The following is an 8,089-nucleotide window of genomic DNA, read 5'->3' on the forward strand; positions in this document are numbered from 1 at the left end:
AAAATTCGCTGCAAGAGCAACTATGTCGACTATAGAATCATTTTATTAGCAGACCGAAATTTTAAACTATATAATGAAACAGACCCCGTGTTTGTACCTGATTTTCGACAAGTAATTTTATTAAAATATCAATCCATCTTGTTAAAATTATTTAAACAGTTGACAAAACCTATCAGTGCTCACCCGGCTCGCACAGATCGTTACATCCCAATGCTACTCCTTCAGCGATGTGTGCGGGTGTGTGCGATGCATACAAGTGCAGTGCAGTGTGGAGAATGGGCGCCAACGAACATCGATGCCAGTGAGTTGACAACCCCCCGTGCGGTAATCGATTAGAATTGCGTATGTAATACCAAATATTTTAATCAACAAACTTTATATACGACAGTTTCTGATCACAATTTTTTATTTATAAATGAACAATAATTGTTCACTGTGACTGACTCGTCTTCCAATCTCTGTGCACTTTGTGCTCGAAAGATGAGCCCGGAAGACACGGTGCCATTCGGGGCCATAGTTAATTGGATCTCACCCAGTGTCGGGGTCGGTCGCGCACGCGCATTGTGGCATCATCATTATCCTTGAAAGAACTGAGGTGGTCACAATAGTTTTAATACATTTTTATAAATCCGTGTTCATCAGCTCCGCGACCAGCCCTATTCGGCCCAGCTCTAATCCACTGGCCATTTAATTAATTACTTCAGCCTCTACTGAAAGGCATTTTCTAAATACATAATACTCATTCTCTTCTTTGTGCACCTGGCCACGAGGTGTGGCAAAGGCTTTCAGTAACGTCGGACTTAGCCACGTGGCTCTCCGATTGAGCTCGCATAATTGTGCATAAGGGCTAAAATGGACCTAAACATTCTAACGAGTCATTCAACCTGGGACTTGGCCTCAGGCCGTGTACCGCCTACACATGAACCAGACATTCGGTGTATAACTTTCTTGTGTAAAATTGTAAATGAAAATGTGATAAATGCCAGGGTCTTTCCTCCTAGACAGTACGCCATATTTATTTCAGTGTAACCAAATGCCGAACATCCACTATTTAACTTTTTTGTTTAACTTTTAAGTGTAAATGTAACAAAAATTAGGGGTCCTCTGCCTAGACATAAGTCAATCTTAGACATAACCTTCAATTTCGTTAATGAAAGCCAGTCTATGTGTAGTTTTTTGTCTGTAATGGCATTTTTCACTGTAAAATCTTCTGAATATTGAATCACGCTTATGTTACATAGCCGTATAAACTGTGATCGGGGTATATGTAGTTGTTAACCCTTTTGTGTGTATATTCTCAACTTTCACTCGTCATTCCATGTTCTGATTTTGTGTGGATTCATGCTCACACTCCCAGTGTGTTAGCCTCCCGTAGTAATCCAATGGCAGGAGGCCAGTTATAGTGCGATGGGACGAGCTCAAAGTTGTTGTACAAAGCAGGCACTTTAAGGAAGCAGCCCCGTGCAAAGGACTGTTTCTGTAATAAACATAGTTCACGAAAGTTGTTATTTTATTTAATCCAGAATCGCGAGTAGTTAACAACTTTAGGGGAGGAGGCCCTTTGCTGAGCATTTCATATGCAGCCTCTTAGCAATGAGGCCAGGAACCCTCCCATGAGAACTCTTCATGAATTAGTGCACGAAGAAACTAGTTGGTGTTCCGGGCAAAGCACGTCATTATCACATCGTTCAAGGCAGCGATATGATATCACAGTTAATACTATAAAGTTTCCCTTTGGCTTTATGAAGTTTGGTTTCCACCATCAGCCTTTTAGATGGTAGCATCATGGTTGTTACACATTTACATTCATTGATTTCCATCACATTCATGAAATTACTACCACTAAACTCCATGTACACCAAAAATACAGAAATAATTATTAGATTCAGAGAGTGGGAACATCTACATTATTATGAAAGTAATTTTTTTTTATGATGGGGATTCTAATTTATATTAACTAACCACTGTGTTTTGTAATAAACACCATTACTGCAATGCTTAAGCGAAACAATATGGCGATGTGTGGTTAAAAAATGACTTCAACTACCAACTTGCACGGCATACCATCTTCACTATTCTTAACTCCATGATAATAACGTATTAATCTTACAATAGTAAAACAATTAAGTTCATAATAAAAAGTCCAATAAACCCATTCCGATATAAATATGACGCTTCATACTTATCATAGAAAGCACATTTATTTGTAATCTAGCTCGGTTTTGATGTTTTTTTTTTTTTTTTTACACAAAGGTAGATTGAATGTAAGAGAAAACCGTCACTGGTGTATACATTACAACGGATGTAAATTATCCTGGTGAAAATTTGTGATCTTATAATTTATTACCTTACGTTTAACCTTTTTGTGAAAATGTATATTAAACATTATCATTGTAGTCCTACGCGAACAACGCCCCAGGATTAACCATAGAGTACTAATATGCCTCGTGGCTCGTGCACATTTGTGTCATGTCTCTTTGTAGGTAAAACTATGATTTTTTCTTTGACAGGTTTTAGTGAATTTTAAACACAAGGATCATAAATTAGTTATCTATTCGTTTTATATTTTTTAATTATAGTTAGGCATTCGTAATTATAATTTCTTATCATAAATGATAAAAACAGACAAAATAATGCTAATTATTTTTTACTCAGTGATTGGATTGAGGTGGCATATCTATGATTTCAGGAATAAACATCATTCTGTTTCGCTCTTTTTTGATTAGTTAAGTAAAAGTATGTTATGTCTGTAGGCACGGTGCTTTCATACTTAAAATTCCGTATTGTACGAGCAGGTTTCATTTGGTTTCACTTAGTTCACATATCTCTCAACAGGTTGCGCTTGTATCCAAAATGACGTTTAGCCCGTAGAGAGTGGAACTGCGGATAGGAATTACGTTAGGTGAGAAAGTAGTGTGAAAGGTGTTTCGGTGCTGTGGGGATGGGTCAATGGTTGTGACGCGTGTGGTCTGTTATAATATTTTTCAGTGCGTGAGGAATTTGTGTTAAGTAAATTGTGTTTGTGTTTCTATTAATGTTGAACATAGAAGATTTTGGTGAAGGGTGGTATTGCTGTTCATGCTTCGTGGAGAGATTACAAAGGTACGTTGATGCGTGAGAATTTTTTTTTTATATTGGTGATGGAGAAGTGCCATGTGTTAAATGTTTTTCTCTAAGCTACTAGTTATTTTACGATACTTTGCCTTGCCCATTAAGATTGTAATTATTGAGATGCACTTGCCACTTGGTTTTCTTATCGTCATTCTCCGGTTGTTGACTGCTTTCTTGTCATGTAAAGAACTGCATATTGGAAGATGAACGTACTTTGTTTTTATTGTAGGTGCCAATGATCCACTGATGTTTCCCATCGGTTATAGATCTGCACAGTTATTTTATTAGTTACAATTTCACCTGCCTTCCAAAGCATATACCTACATGGTTTTGAGTTTATCTGTGTAGACAGTAATAATTATAAATCATTGATTGAAGAGACTTATTAGAGGCCAAAAAGTTATCAGGCCTTTTAAATATTTCTAAGATAGTATTTTTTTTGTTTGAAAATGAAATCTACTGAATTATAATGGTGTAATTAGGTGCAGATAAGTATTCCAAACTCTACTTACATAAACACACATGTGACATGTTTTTTGCTTAGTTTATAATCCGGTTTTTGTGGAGTGTGCTTCAACATGCAAAACGGCATGGAAAATCAAGCCTATTTTCATGATTTCTTATGCCGCGGCATATGCCGACCAATCACATGGAAGCATTTCAACGTTTAGAGTACATTGCAAAATGTAAGTTTTCTCCATTACTGAAAATAAGTGGTAAATTAATAAATGCTAGAGATGTGTTTGCGATTGTTTGCAACGAAACTAATTAATGAACGCTAAGTTTGTTATGGTTGCATACCTAAACAGGTCACTTAATGCAGTTATTGATAATAATGTGTTTAAGTTATTGTTAAAAACAAACTGGAAAGAGGCAGTTTTTTTAATTGAATTTTTTCATTTGGGAGGAGGGTCCATGGTTTTGGGGCCATACAATAATGAACACTAATAAATAAGAACATTATTTATATAAAAAAACTTTTTTTTTTGAGAATTAGTTAGCTACATTTTTTTAACTACAGCTTCTTGTTCCGAAAATGTATTATGGACTGAATGTTTAGCATGGCTAACTAATTGAAACCTGTAATTTCAATAATAGTGCTTGTTAGACATGTTATAATACACAATAACAAACAGAAGAACAGCAACCAACTTGTTACAACTTTTTTAAAAAATTGTTATATTTAGTTTATTATATATATTTTTTTACCAATTCTTGGGGGGGGGGGGGGGGGGGGAGCTGTTACCCATTTGACCCTTCCTCCCACATCCATGGAATTGCCCTTGATTAGAGACATCAGTATTTCCTGCAAAATTTGACAGACTTACACTCACTGTGTTAAAGTTTTGCACGGTTATATTCATTTTTGATTGGGTATGGTCTGTGAAACATGGTTTTCCGATTTGATTGGGTCAACAAAAATGCGTTAGTAATGTATGATTTGCCAAAAATAGCTAAGCATGCTAAACATTTTCACACCGACCATAACAGTAAAGAAAAGTTACAGTGTTTTGTAGAATACCCTGATACGAAACGGAATATTGCGATATCATGGCATAATATTATGTTTTAAAAAACTTTTATAGATGCAACAGTATAATATAAGCATAGCAATAATGTTTATACGTCGTCATGACTCATTAGACATTTAATATACAGGGTTTTCTACAGCATTTTTATTCTTTGCAATATAACTTTTGTAGTTCCATATTCGAAATATTTCATTAATAAAAAGCTGTATTAAGTAAATACGCCCGTATTTCATAAAAAAAAAAAAAAGACTATGTGTTTAGTGGCGGGTGCATTTTTTTTGGGAGGGGATCTGAAAATAAATGTAAGTGTATTCAAAAATCTTACGTCAACAAGGAGTTTGGGCAGTTACATTATCATTCTTAACATGCATCACTTCCTTTTTGGTGCGTAGTCCCAGGTGTTTTAAAAGTTCCACATGCTTCACCCATAACTTTCAGGTGGAGAGGGGATTATATCCCTTCACATCCTCCCCCGCCCCATGTTGTGTCCACTATGTTAATGTTGTCCACAGTTTGTTTTATTGTTGACTGTACTGACCGACCATCAGTGTTTTAATAAATATCTTGGCTCGAAACGTTTTAGCGAACTACAGGGGTGTCCAGTAATTAGGGGGGGGGGGGGGGGTAAAAGAACTAACCATTCCAACATGCAGGTGAGGTATTGCCCCCACATTCGATTACGGGCCTTGAACCCAGGATCGGAGACGGCTCCCCCCTCCCCCATTTTAGTCACGTACTAAGTACATTATAATTCATGGTTATTTCATTACCTACACTCTTTTCAGAATGTTATTTAACCTGAAAATACAGGGTATAATTATGGTTACTATCAGTGGCGGATCCAGGATTTTGGTTTGGGAGGGGCTTGACCCAGCTGAGGCTAGGCTTCATCGAGGCAAACACTAAAACAATAGTGGACCCAGATGCTTTTGGAGGGGGCTTGAGCCCCTTAGCCCCCCCCTCTGGATCCGCTACTGGTTACTATTTTATGAGTCCAAACTAATCTTTATTCATAAAATATTCAATATGTTTTTTTTCTAGTTTGTAAAGACTTATAATAGTTAAAACATTTAAAAATAAACAGGGCTGGGTCCAGGGGTCCACCCAGCCCCACCCTTGTGGCGGCCATGGGGTGAGGTTGAACGTTGAAATAACGCCGCGGAATGCCGGTAAAACACCGGAGCGAACATTGATGCACTAGTCCAAGGAGTGGGTACCTGCATATCTGTTCTAAAGTTTTGTTACTCTTTTGTCCAGGGCCGGAACTAAGGGGGGGATGGGGGGCATGTGCCCCGGGCGTCAAATATCAGGGGGCGGCAAAATATGAAAAGTGGTTCACTAAAACAAAATGAAACTAGTCATTAAAAAAAGTTTTGAAAGTGTACATATCGCAACCAATAAGTTAGCCAAGAAATTAAGAAATTCTATTTAACTTGATTATGCATAATTTGTAAATATATTCGTACTTCAAATGCGTTACTTCACTCTAAGAAACAAGTATTACCATAATTCGTGGTCTGGAGTGAGTAAAACCACTGCGATGAGAGCTGGCATCCCAAGGACCCGTTGCGCGGGTGATCATTTGGCTGAGCAAGATGTAGCCCTTTCTCTGATAAATACCCTCATTTTTCCAGCCCCTACTCAGTCGCTCCTGTGTTTTCGTACCATGTGCGTCTTTGCCTGAGGACGGGAGCAGATAGCAGTTCCCGAAACGTCGCTTGTTTCTGTTTTGGAAAAACTATTGTGTTTGTTTCATCTTTTCGTTTTGTCGTGTTTTTGTCTCGTTTCAACCATTGTGCTGAATTTGTTTGGGTTCAATATTTTTGTGTCGTCATCATTTGTGGGGTTTTTTCGTTCTCTTAGTACATTTTTCTTTGTTTTTATTTGTTTGTTGACCATATTCCTGTTACGGAATATTTTGTGGTGTTTATATCATGTTGACAACAGCAATTTTTTGCTTAATTTGTGCTTTTTGTCTTTTGGTTATTTTTACTTATTTATTTATTTATTTTTTAGTTTTCCTCTACAGAAAAAGTGCTTAGCAATGGCGTATGTCAAAAAAACTTACATCAAGTAATGTTGGAAGTCATTGACAGATTAATTATGGAACTGAGTAACAGGTTTAAGGCTTTGGAGAACATTAACAAAAAGTTTGGATTTTTATGTGGTGTTCAAATTCATAAAATGGAAGTAGAAGATTTAAATTCAAAACAGCAGAATTAGGAAACACAGTGCCGATCTTAACAAAGAAGAATTAGTATTTGAAATTGAAAGTTTTAAGCGCCATGCATTAACATTAGACTATGAATTAAAAGATGCTACAGCATCAACAATGTTGAGCCTTATATACAAAAATTAACTGGAGGAGGCACATTCTAACATTACTGCTGCTCTGAGAATGTTTCTCACCCTTCCAGTTACAATTGCGTCAGGTGAAAGAAGTTTTAGTAAACTTAAACTTATTAAAAGCTATTTGAGAAGCACGATGGACCAGCAGAGATTAACAAATCTAAGTATTATATCTATTGAACACAAACGAGCTGCTTTGATAAATTTTGATGATATTATTAACACTTTTGCAGCTAATCATGCTCGAAAAATTAAATTTTGAATTGAATTTCTTTGTATGGTTATCAATACAATATTATACTTAATTCATAATCACATGTTCCTTATGCAATTTTAGTACTTAATAAACTTATTGGTAAGACATTAATTTTCACTGTTGTGCAAACAATAAACAATAGTTTGATAACAGTCTATTTCATTATAATAAAAAATGTAATTGTATTAGTTTTCCAATTAGAGTACTTGATAAATAAAGGTTCTCAATTATGTATAAGTGAATGGTATCATTTCAACCACCGCTTCTAACGAAAAAGGGTATTTTATAATGTTGGTAAGGAGGGGGCGGCAAATTAAGCTTTGCCCCCCTTAACGAATCTCCTAGTTCCGGCCCTGCTTTTGTCAGCGAGTGGTCAGCGAACTAACTGTAGCTTGAAAGTAACTCGCTAGGATGATTATTAGAGACCTGAAAAATTCGCGGGTTCATTTCGTGTTATGCTAAAATGCAAATAATTATACATTAGTGCTGCTTCTGCCATTGGTTCACTGTTAATCTGGAGGACTGAGGGTCAATTAGAGACCCCTCACTCATGGAAGTGTCGAATCACAGGCCACCCAGTCGAGACGACTCACAAGTCAGCAGCCAATGTACAGTTGGCATTTGCCCGAGTGTGTAGAGGATATTGGAGTCTATCCTGAAGTTCATTGTACCCGCGAATTTTTCCGGTCTCTAATGATTATCATAAATGAAGTCGTACAGTGGGTATTGTAAACAAATGTTTCAACAACACATGAGCCAGGTATTAAGGTGAGGCTACACAAATAGATAGGCTATGTTCGCTATGTATGCTATGCTTAGGGGCAGGCATTTTTCGCGAATA

The 8,089-nt window shown here is 36.8% G+C and overlaps 1 protein-coding gene across 8 annotated transcripts in view; it reads left to right on the forward strand.

The window, feature by feature from the left end:
- The first annotated feature begins 2,543 nt into the window (after nt 1-2,543).
- Nucleotides 2,544-8,089, forward strand: part of LOC134538193 (neurabin-1) — a 174,353-nt gene continuing 168,807 nt past the window's right edge. For all 8 annotated transcript variants that reach the window (XM_063379270.1, XM_063379275.1, XM_063379271.1 and 5 more), the window contains exon 1: nt 2,544-3,102. The gene's annotated coding sequence lies outside the window, so the exon portion shown is untranslated. The remainder of the gene's footprint in view (nt 3,103-8,089) is intronic.

The sequence above is a fragment of the Bacillus rossius genome, chromosome 13 (assembly GCF_032445375.1).
Source record: "Bacillus rossius redtenbacheri isolate Brsri chromosome 13, Brsri_v3, whole genome shotgun sequence".
In the NCBI taxonomy this organism is placed as follows: domain Eukaryota; kingdom Metazoa; phylum Arthropoda; class Insecta; order Phasmatodea; family Bacillidae; genus Bacillus; species Bacillus rossius.